The sequence below is a fragment of the Loxodonta africana genome, chromosome 8 (assembly GCF_030014295.1).
Source record: "Loxodonta africana isolate mLoxAfr1 chromosome 8, mLoxAfr1.hap2, whole genome shotgun sequence".
Classification (NCBI taxonomy): domain Eukaryota; kingdom Metazoa; phylum Chordata; class Mammalia; order Proboscidea; family Elephantidae; genus Loxodonta; species Loxodonta africana.
The window spans coordinates 130038762-130058216 of record NC_087349.1 but is presented as its reverse complement, the minus strand read 5'-3'; positions in this window follow the sequence as shown (position 1 = coordinate 130058216).

Sequence of the window (19455 nt, the reverse complement as noted above, 5' to 3'; positions counted from 1 at the left end):
GCTTTGGAAGAAAGGCCTAGTGACCTACTTCTGAAAAATTAGCCATTGAAAACCCTGTGGAGCACAGTTCTACTTTGACACACACACGGGGTTACCTTAGTTGAAGTCTGCTTTATGACAACTTGTTGGGTTATACACACACACACACATTTTTCTCCAGGTTTCTTAAGTTATGTTTTATTTTGTTTGGGTTCTATTTGATTTGTCTTCAGATAAGTCAACCACTTAAAAGGGTAAATGCCTTTATCTTAGTTACCTAGTGCTGCTGTAACAAAAAATACCACAAGCGAACGGCTTAAAAGAACAGAAATTTGTCTCCTCACAGTTCTGCAAGCTAAAAGTCCAAAGCGGGGTCTCAAGTGGGTCATTTTGTTCTGTAGTCCTCTTTCCTAGTTTCTGGTGTCTGCTGGCAACCTTCGATGTTCCTTTTTTTGTAGACTACCCTCCTCTGGCATCTGTCTTCCCCATTTTTTTTTTTTTAAGAACTATTATCTTTCTTGTTTACAAGCACATTGCTTAGCATATGACAAGGGAAAAAAAAACTGTGTGAATAAATAAACAAAGTAGAAAACTAATCATTGGAGCTGGTGCCAAAGGTTATGACTGAAACAGCAGCAAGAGGCGCTGACTTCTAGGACTTTAGGCTCATGAGATGTGCCCAATGGTGCCCAAGGTTACATTTGCTCTTAGAACCTGAGAATAGATTGATTTGGCAGATGAGGCATGAAGTAGCTAGTCTGCGGAGAGATGAGAGTTTAAGTGTCTGGGTCTGGCAAAGTCTGAGGTACGGCATTCATGATAGTGGCTAATAGTTATAGTTAACATTTTTTGGGGTGGTGGTTGCTGTTGAGTTGGCTCTGAATCATTGCGACCTTATATTAGTGGAACCAAACGTTGCCCAGTCTTGTGCCATCATGATCATTGGTATGTTTGAGTCATTGTTTCGGCTATTGTGTCATCTCATTGAGGGCTTCCCTCATTTTTGCTGTCCCTCTACTTTACCAAACATGACATGTTTTTCTTGTAATTGCTCTTACCTGATAGCTTGTCCAAAGTAAACAAGATGAAGTCCTGCCATCCTCACTATTAAGGAGCATTCTGGTTTTATTTCTTCTAAGACTGATTTGTTTGTTCTTCTGGAATTCCAGGATATATTCAATATTCTTTGCCAACACCACAATTCAAGTGCATCAATTCTTCTTCTGTTTTTTCATTGTCTGGTTTTCACACGCATATGAGGAGTTTGAAAAGACTATGGCTTCGGTCAGTTGAACCTTAGTCATCAAAGTGACATCTTTGCTTTGTAGGGAGTTAATATTTACTGGGTAATTATCTATACCAACATTGTTTCAAGCATTATACTTGCATCTTTTTATTTATCTCTGAAATCAACTCCATGAGGTAGATTCTATTATCCTTATTTTGTAGATGAAAAAAGTAGGGGATAGTGAGGTTGAGAAATGGCAGAGCCTTGATTTGAACCCAGACGAGCAGGGAATGATATCCCACAAAATACAACTTTGTGTACATTTGTTTTTTTCCCCAAAACATTTATTAATAATTCATATGGGTTAAACCATTTTATAAGCCACTGGTTAAGCATTCGTCTGCTAACCAAAAGGTCAGCAGTTTGAATCCACCAGCTGCAACTTGGAAATTCTATGGGGTAGTTCTACTCTGTCCCATAGGGTCATTATGAGTTGGAATTGACTTGATGGCAACGTGTTTGGTTTTTTATTGTCCTCTTAGACTGAGTCTATTTCAAAGCTATTTTTGTCATATCAGCATATGCTTTCTATTTTTAAGTTTGTTTTTCACAAGACTGTCAATCAATCGCCACGTTTCATAACCTCTTAGGCAATGTGGTGTGATATTGTTATCATATTTGAAAATCTGGCTTTATATCCACCTCATTAAAACCCAGATGTAGTTATGACACTGCAGTGATGACTTCTTCCTCCCTTCCAGGTTCCTTTTCTTACTTTAAAAGTAGGTCATCCAGTAGCCCAGGCTCAGAAAAGGAGAATCAAAAGCTGAAAGAAGTCTTGATGGAAAAAAAGATCACTAATTTCCTTTTAGAAAGAACTGTATCTCTTGAAGATAAAACCTATTTTTGTAATTCCTAAGAGAAAGAGATTCCATAGAGAGTATGGAATAGTGGAAACAGCTCAGGGTAGTAGGTCAGAGAGTCTGAGCTTCAAAGCTTGGTTTTTCCATGCACTAGCAGCTTCTTTGGAGCAATCATCCCAGCTTGCTGAGCCTCATCTATCAAATGGAGGCAAGAGCAGCTCACCTGTTGTTGGGGTGATTGTGAGACAAACACAATTTGCTGTAGTGGCTTTTGACCTCTTCTTACACAGGTGGTTAAGAAATCGTCATCCTCCAGGAAGGACTAAGGCTATACTTTTCCTCAAGGGGAAGAATATATTCCACCATAATAAGACTTTGGTTTTCTAAAGGAAAGTTTTACCATTTGGACTTATTCTGGTATTGAGTTCCTTTTAATTTACTTATCATAATAAGGCACGGCCCCCTGAATTCTAGTCTACAAAAGCATAGGCAAAAAATTCCTCTCCAGTCACTTCCTCTGCTTTTCCGGTATTTCGGATTTTTTGATGAATAGATAAATTAGGAAGATGGAATTGTGCTTGAACGAAGGGGTTCACTTTTGTGAGGGTTTACTTTTCTTTGAAGAATAAAATTTAGATAAAAATTTAGATAGCTCTGCATTATTATATGCTCTTCAAATACATGTTTTCCCTCTTCTTAGAAGACCTAGTGAGATGATTCTTGCTCAGTTTCATGTGCATTCCTCTAAAATGCATGATTTGACTAATAGATTCCTGTCCCTCTAGATACCTAAGAGTATACCACACAGATGGTTAATACATGAAATGTCATGAGATTTTCGACATTCACTGATGGGAGAGTCTCATGAACCAGAAAAATCAACACAACTAACACATGTGCAAAGTGTGTCTCTTGATGACTTTCTGCCCTTAATCTCTCCAGATTTTCTAACCTAGTGATGTTTTTCTTATTCAGTCTCAAAGACAGGCAGTGCTACCTACCTGCTTTCTCTCTCCAAGCTAGCATCCGTTACTCTCCTCTTCACTTTGAAGCCTCTGAATTTCTTCCTCAAGGTTGTCTTAAGATTTGAGTGTCCAGATGAATACTGAATTCCCTCCTCACAGTTGGCCTCCCAAGCAAACAACAGGCTCATGACTTTTCACAGGGCATGAGCCATCACTCCTGTCATGGCTTTTGTAGCACACACTTTATCTCTTTCTGGTTTTCATGGTCTCATTAAAGATCTCAGAAATAGTGGCTCTTGAATATCATTTATCCAAGCATCATTAAAGTTTCAGAAAGACGGGGCTGAGGGAAATAAAAAAAAAAGGAAACCACAATTGTGTTTTTCTATTCATCTTCACCCAGCCTTGCCACCCTGCCCTCTGAAGAATGGCTTCTTAATTAAGATGGGTTGCAGAGAGGCAAGCAGAGCCACTGGCTGCCCAAACAAGTCACCTCAATGCTTTCATATGGTCAATAAGACACAAAAGGGCTAATAGCGGTATTTTCATGTTGCCTTAATGAAACACAGTTTCTTTTTCATTTTTTTAAATTTCTATTGTTTTTTAAGTGACAGATTACAAATCAAGTTGGACTGTCATACAAAAATACATAAATATCTTGCTATATACTCCTAATCACTCTCCCACTAATGAGACAGCACATTCCTTCCATGTACTCTCTCTTTTCATGTCCGTTTGGGCAGCTTCTGATCCCTTCTACCCTCTTATCTCCCCTTCAGACAGTCCATGCCAACATAGTCTCATATGTCTACTTGATGCAAAAAGCTCATTCTTCACCAGTATCATTGTCTATCCCATAGTCCAGTCCAATCCCTGTCTGAAGAGTTGGCTTTGGGAATGGTTCCTGTCTTGGGCTAGCAGAAGGTCTAGAGGCCATGACCACCAGGGTCCTTCTAGTCTAGTCAGACCATTAAGTCTGGTCTTTTTACGAGAATTTGATGGTCTGCATTCTGCTGCTCTTCTGCTCCTTCAGGGGTTCTCTGTTGTGTTCCCCGTCACAGCAGTCATCGGTTGTAGCTGGGCACCATCTAGTTCTTCTGGTCTCAGGCTAATGCAGTCTTTGCTTTATGCGGCCCCTTCTGCCTCTTGAGCTCATAATTACCTTGTATCTTTGGTATTCTTCATTCTTCTTTGTTCCAGGTGGGTTGAAACCAATTGATGCATCTTAGATGGCTGCTTGCTAGCATTTAAGACCTCAGACACCACTCCCCAAAGTGGGATGCAGAATGTTTTCTTAATAGATTTTATTATGCCAATTGACTTAGATGTCCTCTGAAACCATGGTCCCCAAACCTGCAGCCTGCTACGCTGGCCTTTGAAGAGTTCTGTTTATTCAGGAAACTTCTTTGCTTTTAGTTTTTAGTCCAGTTGTGCTGACCTCTCCTGTATTGTGTGCTGTCTTTCCCTTCACCTAAAATGGTTCTTATCTAATATCTAATTAGTGAAAACCCCTTTCCCTCCCTCAGCCCTCCCCTTTCTCATAACCATCAAAGAATATTTTCTTCTCTGTTTAAACTATTTCTTGGGTCCTTATAATAGTGCTCTTATTATCTGTTCTTTTGGAACTGACTAATATCACTCAGCATAATGCCTTCCAGATTCCTTCGTGTCATGAAACGTTTCACGGATTCATCGTTCTTTATCGATGCATAGTATTCCATTGTGTGACTATCCCATAATTTATTTATCTATTCTTCCATGGATGGGGAACTTGGTTGCTTCCATCGTTTTGCTATTGTAAACAGTGCTGCAATGAACATGGGTGTGCATATATCTGTTCCTTTAAGGCTCTTATTTCTCTAGGATATATTCCAAGGAGTGGGATTACAAGATTGTATGGTAGTTCTGTTTCTAGTTTTTTAAGAAGTGCCAAATCAATTTCCAAAGTGGTTGTATCATTTTACATTCCCACCAGCAGTGTATAAGTGTTCCAGTCTCTCCACAACCTCTCCAACATTTATTCTTTTGTGTTTTTTGGATTAATGCCAGCCTTGTTGGAGTGAGATGGAATCCCATTTTAGTTTTGATGTGGATTTCTCTAAGGGGTAATGACTGTGAGCATTTCCTCACGTATCTGTTAGCTACTTGAATGTTTTCTTTAGTGAAGTGTCTGTTCATATCCTTTGCCCATTTTTTAAATTGGGTTATTTGTCTTTTTGTAGTTGAGTTTTTGCAGTATCATGGAGATTTTAGAGATCAGGCGTGATCAGAAGTGTCATAGCTAAAACCTTTTTCCCAGTCTGTAGGTAATGTTTTGACTCTTTTGCTGAAGTCTTTGGATGAGCATAGGTGTTTGATTTTTAGGAGCTCCCAGTTATTTCGTTTCTCTTCATCATTTTTAGTAAGGTTTTGTGTACTGTCCATATATTAGGGCTTCTAATTGTCCCTATTTTTTTCTTTCATGATCTTTATCATTTAAGATGTTATATTTAGGTCTTTGATCCACTTTGAGCTCGTTTTTGTGCATGGTGTGAGGTATAGGTCTTGTTTCATTTTTTTTGCAGATGGATACCCAGTTATGCCAGCACCATGTGTTAAAAAGACTGTCTTTTTCCCATTTAACTGTTTTGGGGCCTTTGTCAAATGTCACCTGCTCATGTGTGGATGGATTTATGTCTGGATTCTCAATTCTGTTCCATTGGTCTATGGGTCTGTTGTACCGGTACCAGGCTGTTTTGACTACTGTGACTAGATAATATGTTTTAAATCAGGTTGTGTGAGGACTCCCACTTTGTTCTTCTTTTTCAATAATGCTTTACTTATCTGGGGCTTCTTTCCCTTCCATATGAAGTCGGTGATTTGTTTCTCCAGCTCATTAAAAAATGCCATTCGAATTTGGATCGGAATTGCACCATATCTACAGATTGCTTTTGGTAGAATAGACATTTTTACAATGTTAAGTCTTCCTGTCCACGAGCAAGGTATGTTTTCCACTTACTTAGGTCCCTTTTGGTTTCTTGCAGTAGCATCTTGTAGTTTTCTTTGTATAGGCCTTTGATATCGCTGGTAAGATTTATTCCTAAGTATTTTATCTTCTTGGGTGGTATTGTAAATGGTATTGATTTGGTGATTTCCTCTTCGATGTTCTTTTTGTTGGTGTAGAGGGATCCAACTGATTTTTTATGTTTATCTTGTATCCTGATACTCTGCTGAACTCTTCTATTAGTTTCAGTAGTTTTCTTGAGGATTCCCTAGGGTTTTCTGTGTATAAGATCATGTCATCTGTGAATATACTTTTACTTCTTCCGTAGCAATCTGGATACCCTTTATTTCGTTTTCTAGCCTTATTGCTCTGGCTAGGACCTCCAGTACAATGTTGAATAAGAATGGTGATACAGGGCATCCTTGGTGGCTCCGATTCTCAAGGGGAATGCTTTCAGACTGTCTCCATTTAGGATGACGTTGGCTGTTGGCTTTCTATAAACACCCTTTATCATCTTAAGGAATTTTCCTTCTATTCCTATTTTGCTGGTAGTTTTTGTCATGAATAGGTGTTGAACTTTGTCAAATGCCTTTTCTGCATTCATTGATAAAATCTTGTGGTTCTTGTCTTATTTATATGATGGATTACATTAGTTGTTTTTCTAATATTGAACCATGCCTGCATACCTGGTATGAATCCTACTTGGTCATGGTGAATTGTTTTTGGTATGTTGTTGAATTCTATTGGCTAGAACTTTGTTGAGGATTTTTGCACCTAAGTTCATAAGGGTTATAGGTCTGCAATTTTCTTTGTTTGTGGTGTTTTTACCTGGCTTTGGTATCAGGGATATGCTGGCTTCATAGGATGAGTTTGGTAGTATTCTGTCCTTTTCTATGTTCTGAAATACCTTTAGTTGTAGTGGTGTTAACTCTTCTCTGAAAGTTTGGTAGAACTCTGCAGTGCAGCCGTCTGGGCCGGGGCTTTTATTTTTTGGGGAGTTTTTTGATTACCTTTCCAATCCCTTCTTCTGTTATGGGTCTATTTAGTTGTTCTGCCTCTGTGTTAGTTTAGCTAGGTAATGTGTTTCTAGGAATTCATCCCTTGTTCTAGGTTTTCAAGTTTGTTAGAGTACAATATTTCATAGTAATCTGATATGATTCTTTTAATTTCAGTTGGGTCTGTTGTAATATCGGCCAGCTCATTTCTTATTGGGGTTATTTGCTTCCTCTCCTGTTTTTCTTTTGTCCGTTTGGCCAATGGTTTCTCAACTTTGTTAATTTTTTCGAAGAACCAGCTTTGGTCTTGTTAATTCTTTCAATTGTTTTTCGGTTTCCTATTTCATTTAGTTCTGCTCTAATTTTTATTATTTCCTTTCTTCTACTTCCTGAAGGTTTCTTTTGTTGCTCTCTTTCTATTTGTTCAAGTCGTAGGGATAATTTTTTGATTTTGGCCCTTTCTTCTTTTTGTATGTGTGCATTTATTGATATATATTGACCTAAAATTTTTTTTTTTTTTTATAAGCAGTGCTTTCGATGTGTCCCAAAGGTTCTGATTGGAAGTGTTTTCGTTCTTACTGGATTCAATGAATTTCTTTATTCCATCCTTAATGTCTTCTATAAGTCAGTCTTTTTTGAGCAGGGTATTGTTCAGTTTCCAAGTGTTGGATTTCTTTTCTCTGTATTTCTGTTATTGATTTTACTTTTATGGCCTTATGGTCAGAGACGATGTTTTGTAATATTTCGATGTTTTGAATTCTGCTAAGGCTTGCTTTATGACATAACATGTGGTCTGTCCTAGAGAATGTTTCATGTGCACTAGAAAAGCAAGCATACTTGGCTGCTGTTGGGTGGAGGGTTCTGTATATGTCTATGAGGTCAAGTTTGTTGATTGTGTCATTTAGATCTTCCGTGTCTTTATTGAGCTTCTTTCTGGATGTCCTGTCCTTCACTGAAAGTGGTGTGTTGAAGTCTCCTACTATTATTGTGGAGCTATCTCACTTTTCAATGCTGTCAGAGTTTGTTTCATGTATCTTGCAGCCCTGTCATTGGGTGCATAAATATTTCATATGGCTATATCCTCCTGATATATTGTCCCTTTAATCATTATATAGTGTCCTTCCTTATCACTTGTGTGGGTTTAACTTGAAAGCCTATTTTGTCAGAAATTAATATCGTCACTCCTGGTCTCTTTTGATTGTTGTTTGCTTGATATATTTTTTCCATTCTTTGAGTTTTAGTTTGTTTGTGTCTCTAAGTCTAAGGTGTGTCTCTTGTAGGCAGCATATAGATGAATCATTTTTTTTTTTTCCATTCTGCTGCTCTGTTTCTTTATCAGTGCATTTAGTTTGTTAACAATCAGCGTAATTATGGATAGGTATGAGTTCAGAGCTGTCATTTTGGTGTCTTTCCTTTGCATGTTGCTGATGGTTTGTTTTTCCCAGTTAATTTTTTGTGCTGAGTAATTTATCTTTATATATTGCGTTTTCCTCTTATTCATTGTTGTTGATTTTGTTTCTTCTGAGTCTCTATTTTTTTCTTGTTTTTTATTTTGATGAGTAGAATAGTTAGATTCCTCTGTGGTTACCTTAATATTTACCCCTATTTTTCTAAGTTTAAACCTAACTTTCATTTCTTTATATCGCCTTGTCTTCCTCTCCATACAAAAGGTCTATGACTACATTTTTTAGTCCCTCTTTATCATTTTAGTGTTGTCTTCTTTTATGTAATGACATCATTGTTTCCCTGTTGTAAGCATGTTTTTATCTTGATTTATTTTTGTGATTTCCCTGTCTGAGTTAACGTCTCACTGCTCTGTCCAGTGTTCTAGTCTTGGGTTGATCCCTGATATTATTTATTTTCTAACCAAAGAACTGCCTTAAGTATTTCTTGTAGTTTTGGTTCGGTTTTTATGAATTCTCTAAACTTCTGTTTATCTGCAAATGTCCTAATTTCACCTTCAAATTTGAGGGACAGTTTTGCTGGATATATGATTCTAGCCTGGCAATTATTTTCCTGCAATGATTTATATCAGTCATCCCATTGCCTTCTTGCCTGCATGGTTTCTGGTGAGTAGTCCAAGTTTATTATTATTAAGTCTCCTTTGTAAGTGACTTTTCGTTTATCCCTAGCTATTCTTAAAATTCTATCTTTGTCTTTGATTTCGGCAAGGTTGATTATAATATGTTTTAGTGACTTTCTTTTAAAGTCTACTTTATGTGGAGTTTAATGATCATCTTGGATTGATACCATCTCATCTTTCATGATATCAGGGAAGTTTTCTGCCAACAAATCTTCAACAATTCTCTCTGTATTTTCTGTTATCCCTCCCTGTTCTGGTACTCCAATCACTCACAGGTTACTTCTCTTCATAGAGTCCCACATGATTCTTAAGGTTTCTTCATTTTAAAAAAAAATTCTTTTATCTGATTTTTCTTCAAATATATTGGTGCCAAGTGCTTTATCTTCACAGTCACTGATTCTATCTTCTACTTTCTCGATTCTGCTCCTCTGACTTTCTATTGAGTTGTCTAATTCTGCAATTTTATTGTTAATCTTCTGGATTTCTGATTGCTGTCTCTCTTTGGATTCTTGCAGCTTATTAAATTTTTCATTATGTTCTTGAATAACCTTTTCAATTTCTTTAGCTGTTTTATCTGTGTGTTCCTTGTCTTTTTCTGCATATTGCCTGATCTCCTTCCTGATATCTTGAGGCGTTCTCTATATTAATATTTTTATTTCTGCATCCGGTAATTCCAGGAAGGCGCCTTCATCCCAAAGATCCTTTGATTCTCTGTTCTGAGGTCTTTTTGAAGGCATCATTGTCTGTTTTTTAATGTGGTTTGACATTGACTGTTGTCTCCGAGCCATCTATAAGTTATTTTATTAGTTTATTTTACGTTTGCTCACTTTAGCCTAGTTTCTTGCTTTGTTTTGTTTTGATATGCCCAAATGGGTTGCCTGAGTGAGCTAGCTTGATTATTTTCACATGTGAAGTTGAGACATCCTGTCACCGGATGGCTGGAGCTGTTATCAGGTATATTACCTTATGAGTCCATTCACTTTTATTGTGTGGTTTCAGCTCAGGTGTCTAGGTAGCTGATCATCAAGTGCGTGGTACAGTCTCTGTCTTACAGTCTTAGAGGGGCAGGGGTGTTTGGTGTAGGTACTGGTATCTGGTTGCAGCACGGGGTCATGTTCTGAACAAGGCAGGTTGCTGAGAACCATCTCCCAAATGTCTCTGAGGAAAGTGCTTCCTTGTTCCCTTCAGTGTACAGGTGGGTGGGTTCTGCAGTTGGACCATGGGTACCCTAAGCTTCTGGTTATAAGGACTGGGAGGTACCAGTTATCCTTGGATCCCTTCTGTGGCTGGCTGGGTGATCTGACTGGAGCCACCAGTTCTTAGGCACCTGATGTGGGTAGGTGAGGACCCTGTTTAATAGGCAAAGCAGTGTCAAATATCAAATACCCACCTGTCCACCACACAGCTTAAACAGCTGCAGTCTGCCAACAAGGGCCTAGTCTCCTTAAATAGGCTTACATAGGTCCATGCAGGGGGGAAAGGTATTCAAAGTCCACAGACTGTTTATGCCTGGACATGTGCTGCTTCTGTCCTGAGCTCAGATTAGTGGGGGTGGCAAATTATGTTTTCCTCTTGTGAATTTATTCCATCTCTAAGTCTGGGAGCTTGGCTTGGTGTTCTCAAAGAGGCCTATCTCAGGCCCAGGGAAATCAACAGCCACTGATGCCAGCCTGGGGGCAGGGGGCATGGTAAATATACACAAGTACTTAGCTTTTGCCTAGAGCACCGTTCTTCTCTGGGTTTGGAGGTGTGAGTAGGCTGTGTGGCTGGCTGCTCTCCCTGAGGAAACTGTGGATGAACACTACTACCAGCCCACCACAGCTCCTGGGAATGGTGCCTGAGGGATCCCAGTGATTCAGGTCTGGTAACTCCTCTCTGCTTCTGAACCAACTCTCCCTCCTCCTGTTCCTCAATCTATTTTCTAACTTTGCCTTTGATGTTCAGGGCTCCTAGCTTGTCATAAATAAAATCATTTGACTTGATTTTTGGGTCTTTATTGTAAAAGGGATCACTGGAAGCATCTGGCTATTCCGCCATCTTGGCCCCGCCTTCGAAACACAGTTTCATAATGTGATATGCATCTTACCTAATTAGTAGCTTTTAAAGTGCCCTCAGACCTCTTTTCAGAGGGAGTTTGACACACTGAAAAGGGATTTAGGAGAGACCCCAGGTGGCCTAACACAATGGAGACATACTCTAACTCCATACTTTTAAATGCAAAGGCACCTCTCTGAGCTTTAGAAAGAACTGTGCAAGACCTAAATATGCAAACTAAAACCATAAAATTCTTAGGATAAATGCAGGGGCAACACTGTGGGTCTAGCTTTTAACGATGGATTATCTAATATAACAAAAGCACAATCAGCAAAATATAAAATAAAAAAATGGGATCTCATAAAAATTAAAAACTTCTTTTCATCAAAAGACTTTTCCAAAATTGTGAAAAGACAAGCTACTGACTGGGAGAATATTTTTGAAACCATATATCTGATAAAAAAAGAATCTAATAATCAAAATATATATAAAGCTTTGACAAATTAGAAACAAAAACACAAATAACCAATTATAAAATGAACAAAGGACTTGAATACACATTTCATCAGAGAGGACATTCAAATGACCACCAAGCATATGAAAAGATGCTCAACATCAATAGGTATCAGGGAGATGCAAGTTAAAACCACAATAAGATACTATTTCACACTCTTTAGGATGGCTAAGATAAAAACAAACAAACAAACAAAAAAACAAAAAATAACAAAAGTTGGCGAGGATGGGGGAAAATTGAAGCCCTTATCCATTGCTGGTGGGAATGCAAAATGGTAAAGCTGTTGTGGAAAACAGTGTAGCTGTGCTTCAAAAAACTAGTAGTAGAATTACAATACCCACCACCACCCACTGCCGTCGAGTCGATTCCGACTCATAGCGACGCTATAGGACAGAGAAGAACTGCCTGGTAGAGTTTCCAAGGAGCACCTGGTGGATTCGAACTGCTGACCTCTTGGTTAGCAGCCATAGCACTTAACCACTACACCACCAGGGTTTCTGGCATTACAATATGACCCAGCAATTCCATTCCTAGGTATATACTCAAAAGACTTGAAAGCAGAGATTGAGAGACTTATATGCCAACGTTCATTGCAGCACTATTTACAATAGCCAAAAGGTGGAAACCTAAATGCCCATCAACAGATAAATGAATGAACAAAAGGGATATACAATGGAATACTACTCAGGCAGTAGAAGAAATGAAGCCTTGATACTTGCTACCATATGGATGAAGTTGGAAGATATTATGTTGAATGAAATAAGCCAATCACAAAAGGACAAATATTGTTTCACCCCACTTACATAAAAAGACAAGAAAAGGCAAATATATGGAGACCAATGTTTATTGTGGTTATCAGGTGCAAGAAGAAGATAGAAAGAAAGAAGTTATTGCTTATGGAGTGCCAAAGTTTTGGATTAAGATGATGGAAAAATTGCATTGATTAAGGGTAGGGTTGCCCAGCCAATTATTGTAAGTCCTGTCAAGAAGTTGTACACCTGTAAAAGTTTAATCTCAATAAGAAATTTGGAAGATAGCTACCTGGCCAACCATCTGGAAGAGATCCATATTTATGGCTATTCTCAAGAAAGGTAATTCAACCCAATGCAGAAATTATTGAACAGTATCATTAATATCACACACAAGTTAAAATCTGCTGACAATCACTCAAAAGCAGCTGCAGTTGTATATCGACAGGAAACTGCCAGAAATTCAGTAAAGGAAGCGGTACCAGGGATATCATTGCTGACATCAGATAGATCCTGGCTGAAAGGGGAGAATACCAGAAAAATGTTTACCTGTGTTTTATTGACTATACAGAAGCATTTAACTGTGCGGATCATAAGAAATTACGGGTAGCATTTTGAAGAATGAGAATTCCAGAACACTTAATTGTGCTCATGAGGAACCTGTAAATAAATCAAGAGGCAGTTGTTTGAACAGAACAAGGGAATACCGCTTGGTTTAAAGTCAGGAAAAGTGTGTGTCAGGGTTGTATCCTTTCATCATACTCAATCTGTATGTTGAGCAAATAATCCAAGAAGCTGGTCTATATGAAGAAGAAAGAGGCATCAGGATTGGAGGAAGACTCATTATGGACCTGCGTTATGCAGATGACACAACCTTGCTTGCTGAAAATGAAGAGGACTTAAAGCACTTACTGATGAAGATCAAAGACCACGGTGTTCAGTAAGGATTACACCTCAATGTAAAGAAAACAAAAATCCTCACAGCTGGACCAATAAGCAAAAGAAAAAAAAAATTTGTCTTTTTTTAAGCAACATCATGATAAATGGAGAAAAGATTGAGTTGTCAAGGATTTCATTTACTTGGATCCACAATCAATGCCCATGGAAGTAGCAGTCAAGAAATCAAAAAAAAAAAAAAAAGTGATATTGGGAAAATCTACTGCAAAAGACCTCTTTGAAGTATTAAAAAGTAAAGATGGCACCTTAAGTACTAAGGTGCACCTGACACAAGCCATGATGTTTTCAATCACCTCATATACATGCAAAACTGGACAATGAAAAAGGAAGACCAAAGGAGAATTGATGCCTTTGAATTGTGGTGTTGGCAAAGAATATTGAATATACCATGGACTGCCAAAAGAATGAACAAATCTGTCTTGGAAGAAGTACAACCAGATTGCTCCTTAGAAGTAAGGATGGTGAGACTACATCTCATATTCTTTCAACATGTTTTCAGGAGGGATCAGTCACTGGAGAAGGACATCATGCCTGGTAGAGTAGAAGGTCAGTGAAAAAGAGGAAGACCCTTGATGAGATGGCTTCACGCAGTGGCTGCGACAACAGGCTCAAGCATAACAACAATTGTGAGGATGATGCACCACCAGACAGTATTTTTTTTTCTGTTGTATGTAGGGTTGCTATGAGTCTGAACCACCTCAGTGGCACTTAACAACAACAAAAAAAGTTGAATAGGGAAAAGTTGGGTTATAAAAATATTTACAACAAAAATGCACACACAAAAATTAAATGCTGAGGCTATAAGCAAACTCCTCCTATTTCCTTGGTTTGGAGGTTCAGGGTCATTTTTTCATGGGACTTCCCAGTTAATTGGCCTAATTATATGTTAGTGCTTCTGTTCTATTTCCTAGTTTGTTGTGTAGTTCTTGGTGTCTACAAAGCTTGCAAGTGACCATCCAAAACACAATTGGTCTGTATTTGCCTGGGGCAGCAGAGGAAAAAGGAGAATCAAGAATAGGAAGGGGAAATGGAATATGTGGCTAATTGCCTCCATGTACAATTGCCTCCTTTGCCATGAGACCAGAAGGCCTGGATTGTGTCCAGCTACAATTACTGAACATTTTGATCAAAGATCTTGTAGAAGAATCCTGATTTAAAGGGGGGATATGCAGAAAAGAATTTCAAATTCTCAGGGACTACAGACTTTCTGGAGCCATGGAGGCTGGCTAATTGCCTCCATGTACAATTGCCTCCTTTGCCATGAGACCAGAAGGCCTGGATTGTGTCCAGCTACAATTACTGAACATTTTGATCAAAGATCTTGTAGAAGAATCCTGATTTAAAGGGGGGATATGCAGAAAAGAATTTCAAATTCTCAGGGACTACAGACTTTCTGGAGCCATGGAGGCTGGCTGAACCCCTGAAGCTATTGCTCTGAGATAATCTTTTAAACCTTAAACCAAAAATATCCCCTGAAGTCTTCTTATAACTAAACAATAGTTTCACTTAACTGGTACAAAAGGTCTGCCTTGAGCAGCATGCTCTTTTAAGAGCTATTTATATGGTATCAAATTGACAACAGCAACTTGATAGAATAGAGAGAAACCATAGAGGGCAGTGTGTTTATAGGGGCAGAACAACTCAAAAAAGGGGGGTGAAACTTGTTGCAAAACTGGAAGAATGTAATCAATGTCACTGAGTGTACATGTAGAAACTGTTGAATTGCCGTGTGTTATGCTGTGTATATTCTCAACAACGAAATAGTTGAAATTTAAAAATAAACCATAAATAAAAGAATTGTGCAAGAGTTCACTGCTGTGAAAATATGGGATCACTCCTGAAAACCTGCCTTCCCAGGACCAGACCCCTGTGAGGTTAGCCTGATTCTTTTGAAAAATAAGAGTTACATATTAAAGATTTTCAACAGTCCCAAGCTGAGGTTGCTTGCTGTAGTGGCATTGTGGAAAGCACAAATAAAAAGCTATCAGTTACTGTAATAATCAAACATTATTGTGGGAAAGCTTGGGGACAACTTTGGGGACCCAAGAGTCTAGGTTTTAGGATGCATTACACAGCTGTGCCCTTAATTTCCATCATTTTTTCCCCCATGGTTTAGGAGAAAACAAACTCATCTGCACACTGGTCTGTTGTCTTTATTACTTAGGAAATAAACCCTGCCTCTAAGGATTTCTTCCCCTCCAGTCACCAGTCCTCTCCTGTAGTTTAATTTGCATCTGTATTACTCTTTTGGTTGTTATTTATAAAGTGGCAGAGATTACGTTTCAGAGTAAAGTTGTATTTGGTGCTGGAGTTCATAACTACTTTTCAAAAATGAAATTTCTTAAGTAAGTGCAAATAAAGGGAAATTGCTCCTAGGAAGATGCTTAGTCTTAGGATGGAACATTCTTCCAGCAAAGTGCCTGATAGTGGCCATCACTCTCCAGACTTTGGGTATGGGTGCTCCATGTAGCCAGAAGCAATGCTTTGGAAGTATGATTGCAGAATGATTAAAGGGGAGCAATTTTTTCCTAGTGCTAATTGTTTATATTAAGATTGATGACGGAGTTTTGAAATCTGGCTGGGGAGAAGGACCTTGGTCAAGTCAACCAGTAAGATCTCGTTCTTAGCTTTGTGTCACTCAACTTTGCACAAATAAGAAAGAGGTTTCCAAACCAGGTCTTGATGTATTAATACTAGGGGATCCTCTTTTACGAATTCTGGGACAGTTAAGTACATTATCCTGAGCATTGTTTTCTTAAATGCAGCTCTATCTAGACAGGGAGTCAGCAGTTGGAGCCTGGTAAACTGGATTCCAGGTAAAGGGATTGGTCTACTCTTTCAGGATATGGATAAGGAACAGCTCTTCCACATTGGGTCCTCTCCCACTGACAGGGATGCTGTGTCCTCCCTTGCAGCAATGCAGAGCAGCATTCATCTCCACTTTCATTTTGGATCTGCTCCATTTAACCTTCACTTCTGCACAGACTCCACAATTATTTTGCAACCTAACAGAATGGTTTTCACCTTTTCATCAGCAACAACACTATCAAGTGCTTCTAGGGTTGTTTCCTTAGAGGTAGAATGTTCAGACAAGGAGATCTTGTTGTTCTAGTTCCAACTTATGCTACCTGGGAGACTTTGGGTTCATTATCTCAGCCTTTCTAAGTCTCAGTGTCCACATCTATAAATGGACATCATATTAACAACTATTTTATCTCATGGACAGTACTAAGATCAAAAGAAATAATTTATGTGAAGACCTAACTATGTGTGGTAGGCAACCTCTAAGGTGCCCTGATGATCCCCACCTTCTGGTATTCACACCTTTGTGTAGTCCCTCCCACAGAGAATGGGACAGCTTTGTATAAACTCTAGGATGTTTTAGAAATGATGGCATGTAAATTCTGAGGTAATATCATAAAAGACATTGTGTCTTCCATCTTGCTTTCTTGGATTACTTTCTCTGGAGGAAGGCAGAGGAATCTCCAGCATTTCTTATACAGAGATCCATGTACAAGGAACTGACACTTCTGCTAACTTACATGTCAGTGTGCAGTTTTGGAAATGGATCCTCCAATCCCATCAAGCCTTCAGATGATGACACCCCTGGCCGACATCCTGACTGCAACCTCATGAGAGCACCTGAGTCAATTTGCTCCCAAATTCCTGATCCACAGAAACTTTGAGACAATAATTGTTATTTTAAGCTGCAAAGTTTTGGGGTAATTATTTATGTATCAATAGAGGTACTTAGTAATTCATAGAAATTATTATTATTGCAGTCTAGTGAATTAGATTAGATTTTAGTTTCTTTCTGGTTTCTTTGTTTTGATGTGGGAGAAGTGCCAAGATAATAAAGAACACCTGTTAAACCATCTTTAATATGGGCCACTTCTCAAAGTGGCTAATTTGTCTTTTCAGTATACAGTGATGATTTTCATTAGCTTCACTTACCTTGCAAAACCTTAATATAGTTCTTTGAATACTGGCTGCACCACTTATTCATTCCAGACAAATTGGATTTGCAAACAGCTTCAGGATGAAAAACGTTTTAGGGTGAATATATAAAAAAAGCAGGAGCAGAACATTTAATGCAAAGAGTAAGGGGACTCTTGGTCCTAGTTATATGTTCTGAGGTCTAGTTCCTAAAATGAGTCATGATTATAAGACTATTACAAGAAACAGAAATAATAATAAAGAGCCATATTGATTTATATCATAATTAATAAACTTTTGTGACCATTTGGAAAATTAGCTTATCTCTGAAATAGTGCTAGTTTGCAATATTGAAAGAATAAAGAATTTTAATCACATAAAAAAAGAAATAATCCCAGCTGTCCTTGGGAGATTGGAATAGAGAGGAAACTGGCTCTTGGTGTGTTCTCCCAGCCTGGCCCATGAGAATATTCATATGAAAGAATGCAGTGGTTGCTTTGTGCACAATTATGGTACCCCTGGATAATCGGTGGCCTTAGAGGAAGGAAAATTAGGTTGAAATTCTAATCCAATTTCTTACCGGCTGTATGGCTTTGAGGAAACTAATCTCTCTGAGTATGAGCTGTCTTAGATGAAAATAGGAGAGTAATTGCCTCATAAAGTCATTAGATTTAAATAATGTGTTTTATTTGACTCTCATAGTTCAGTGTTTGGCCTAGTGTGGAAAAATAGTAAGAGTTGAATACGAATCTGAATGGAAAAGATTGAAATTGCTGAGGGAGCAACATTGTACACATGCTTGCCTATTGAGTAAAAGATTTTTTGATGGGGTCCTAATTCATGGAATAGGCAAAATTTATTCCAAACTTTTGAAGTAAGTTAAGAAAATTGCCAGACTCCCTTCTGTTCTCTGTGGTTCCATGGTGTTCGGTGTATACCTACACCATACCCACAGCTGTCCTTCATTGCAATGATAACTTGAGTCTATGGTTGCCACTAGATTTTGAAGCTTTCTTTGGGAAGACACTGTGTCTTATTTATTTATTATTATTATTTTTAATTCTTAAGACTTCACAGATAGATAGGTAGATAGATAGATAGATGACAGATGATAGATAGATGATAGATGATAGATAGATAGATAGATAGACAGACAGACAGACAGACAGACAGACAGACAGATAGACAGATAGATAGATAGATAGATGCCATCAAGTCAACCCCGGCTCATGGAAATCTTATTATCTTAGCCTGGGTTCTGCAGAGGAGCAAAATCAGTGAAACATATATATGTAAACATATATACAGAGAGAGAGACAGAGAGAGAGATTTACGTCAAGAAAATAGCTCATCAAATTGTGGGGGCTGGGAAGTCCCAAACTCATGAGTGCAAAGGCAGGCTAAGGATCTCTACTGACCCATGGCATTGCAGGGGCTGGCGAATCCAAGATCTGCCATTTGGGTGACAGGCTGGGACATCTTCAGGCTTATGACCCAAGAACCAGTGGTCAAGTAATGAGAAGAGTGCAGGGTCGAGAGAGAGAGTGAGCTTTGCCAAAGCATCTATTTATATACTGGAGGCAGGCCACATTCCCAAGGAAACTCCCTTTCCACTGACTCACATCAGATCACAAAATGGAAGGTGATTACATTATTGAAAAGCACAAGCCAAATCAATGAGAATCATAGGTTAGCCAAGTGGACACATAACATTAACCATGCTGATGTACCACAGAACAAAATGTTGCCTAGTCCTGTACCATCCTCACAATCACCAACATGTTTGAGTTCATCACTATGGACTGTCTATCCTCTAAATCTCTCTCTTACTCTTGGCAACCCTGTACTTACCAAACATGATGTCCTCCTCTAGCAATTGATCCCTCCCGATGACTTGTCCAAAGCAAACAAGTCAGACAATGTTCTGTTGTGATCCATAAGGTTTTCATTGGCTAATTTTCAGAAGTAGATCACCAGGCCTGTCTTAGTCTGGAATCTCCGTTGAAACTTGTTCTCCATGGGTGACCCTGCTGGTATTTAAAATACCAGTGGCAAAGCTTCCAGCATCACAGTAACATGCAAGCCACCACAGTACAACAAACTGACAGACAGGTGGTGGACTTGATATACAGAAAGGAATATGGGGGAATGGATTTCACAAAATTTAAA